Source organism: Oncorhynchus mykiss, chromosome 12, assembly GCF_013265735.2.
Source record: "Oncorhynchus mykiss isolate Arlee chromosome 12, USDA_OmykA_1.1, whole genome shotgun sequence".
Lineage (NCBI taxonomy): Eukaryota > Metazoa > Chordata > Actinopteri > Salmoniformes > Salmonidae > Oncorhynchus > Oncorhynchus mykiss.
The window spans coordinates 71,041,037-71,044,212 of NC_048576.1; positions in this window are offsets into that span (position 1 = coordinate 71,041,037).

The window sequence follows — 3,176 nt, forward strand, 5'->3', positions numbered from 1 at the left end:
AGTTGATATTCCACTTTTTAAAAACAAAGTGCTATATAGAACCAGAAATGGTTATTTGGCAGTCCCCATAGGAGAACCCTTTGCAGAACCCTTTTTGGTTACAGGAAAGGGTTCTCATATGGGGACAGCTGAAGAACCCCTTTTTCTAAGAGTGGAAGGTAGGGAACTTGCTATAGACTGCCAATCAGCTCAGATCTAAGAGCTGAGGCTGTCATACAGTGTAGTCAAGTTTGTGGTCATACACACATCCTTAAAAATACTGATATTTTGACCTGATGAAGATGTTCTGGCTTTACCTGATTACCAAGAGCTGTAGAGCAACATCCGGCTAGGGAGGAGCCTGCCTGGACAGCACCCAATCACTATCGGCTCACTGTTCTGCTATTGGTGGACGACAACAAGTGAGTTGGCTCATTCACATCATCAGTGCAGAGACTATCCTCATCATCAGTAGGGAGGGTTAGGTGACAAACAGAACTGTGAACACACAAACCAGCACGTCTACTGTACATTCAATCACACACACTCCAGGGACCACGCATGGATGGACTAGCTAAGGTGTGGCATCGCAGTGAGGCCAGGCAGGATGCACATGTACTGTAGTCCATTTCAAATAAACGCATCGCAGCGTAGACATTTACATAATATATCAATAAGTCGACTGTTTCCCTAAAAGGCTTCAAAGCACATTTGACCCAGGTTGTTGACTGGTCTACTATGAGCTCTGTAAGAGGTCATTGTCCATCTCTGTACAAAAACACATCCTTCCTATTTCTCCAGAGGTGGAACATGTTACTACTCTAATTGCCCAATGCTAACATTAATACTATTTCAAATGGTACATTCTGACAAATATGGCTTAACAGGCTAAAAACCAAAGATGTTGAAATATGTTCTGTGATGTTTTCTACTGAAACATTGGGAGGGTACTGTGTTGTCCACATCCTGAACATGTGAGAAAGCTATGCTGAATAGTTTTCAGTGTAATGAGTGGTACATATCATACAGAGCACACACAGAGAGGAGCAGAGCAGGTCTTGCTGCAGAGCCTGTCCACATTACAGGGTCATGATTAGGATTTTACATTCACACCTCTCAGCCTCCACTCATTTTCAACGGTTTCATACAAACCATAGGAATAAAAAAAAAGTCGATAAACACCTTATTCATATATTCATGTAATACATATTATGTCTAGGATCCTAACTGCTGCAAGTTGCTGCGAACGGAACAGACACAAAAAATATATTTAGGTGATCTGAGCTGGAAGCGGCTGATTTTATTGCATTTCATTGCAAGGTGCGATCATCATGCTCTATATATGCATAGCTTATGATTTTCAAAATGCTCTTATGTTTTCTCTCTTTTTTTCTGTGATGTATTACTGCTTGAGCTTCAAAGGGCGCTGGGTGATGATGTCAGAGACCTAAGCTTTGGCTACCACGCCACACATTACATGGGTCCAATGACGTTTCACCTACTGGGAACATCTTCCCTGACCGTAACCTCACCCACCGTCTAACCTGAAATCGTGACTTTCCAGACAGGGAAATATCATTGGACCTAAAGAAAGAGAAGCACCATAAGAAGCACCCACCCACTGGGCACAGACGTCACTTCAACGTCTATTCCACGTTGGTTCAACGTAACTTCATTGAAATAATGTGGAAACAGCGTTGATTCAGCCAGTGCCCAGTGGGTAAGAAGCAACAGCGGCGGGCGGCGGCACAGCACAGCACTGTCCTACAGAGCAGTCAGATGCAAAAAATAGTCTAGTGTGGTGAGAAGAAGTACAAGACTGGCATTGACATTGTTGTGGTCCTCTACACAATATGCCAGTGTGTGTGTGTGTTTGCATGTCCGGATGTTCATGTGGAGCAGCTCTTTTCCTGAAAGACATTTGTAATGATTCCTGACCAGGCTGGTCGACAGGGCTGCTGTTGGTTAGGGGCCCCTCCACGCCGGGGCCTCTGAATCTGAAATAGCACCCAGATTTCAGCCGCATGTTCACTCGCTACTGGAAGTCAAACAGAAAACGAAGCGTGGAATGAGGATTACTAGCAATAAGGTTGTCCTGTCCCTGGTACAACATCTCCATTACCTTTTCTGCAGTGCACCAACGGCCAGTCTCACACCAACACGAATAGCACTACCGCTGGGAAACGTCAAACTACCACGGCTTCTTAGCGCTACCCAGCCATTTCACATGTTACTCTGAGGATTCTGAACAAGAATATGGCGATCGTCTTATATTCCCGAGCCAAATGTCACATCTATTCGGTATGTTTTGTTGATCGTACATGACTGCTTCATTGATTGGTTTGGGAATCGGGTTAGGAATCGCAGAGCATACTGTAATTGGCCAAGCTGCTATCTAATGAAACTAACCATTAATACATGTTCCTCTTTTGTATAGATATGCAATTTCATAGGCTGAAATACAACAAATATATGTTTATATGCCTTCCATTATTCTTTAGATATGTCATGTCAAAGCTTAGAGCTCCATGCTTTTTATAGCTTCTTCAATTGGTGTTAAGCAGGACAGGCTGTTTGCAGATGCCAGATTGTGCGTGTTGTTGTTGTTGTTGCTGCGGTTGTTGTTGCTGCACCGTTGCAGCATCTCTCTGTGGTGGATCCTGGCTCACTAGTCAAAGGATGGGGCGAGTGGGATAGTTTGGATGGCTTTATCGAAACGGCTGCAAGAGTGGATGGTCGGAAAGAGTTACACAGTAGATGGCATTGATCTATCAAGTGATCTCAATAACAGACCGGCAAACCAGAAGAGGCTGCTGAATACGTGTTACTGCATGTGAAATCTAATTCCCTCAGTTTAAGTCTCAAATCCTCAATGAACTCATGGGGTTATTTCTGATCTCGTTTTACTCTGTCGAGGCACTTCAGTTTGTCAACCCTTCAATGCAGTGTGAGCCTGGTCGGTCGTCACTCACGCAATCCGGGCTTGATTTGATCTCCGAAGCCTGCAAAACTATGAACACGTTAGAAAAACAACACTACGTCGAGCACCAGGCTTAAGATAACACATACCTGGGGAAAGGAAAACAAAACCGAAAAGTAAATCAAAAAGTTAAAGGAATTATAAAACATAAACAGGTATTGTGGTTGTTGTAAGCCCCAAAACCGCCCCAGTTCAATCCCTCCCACCCCCTCCTCCC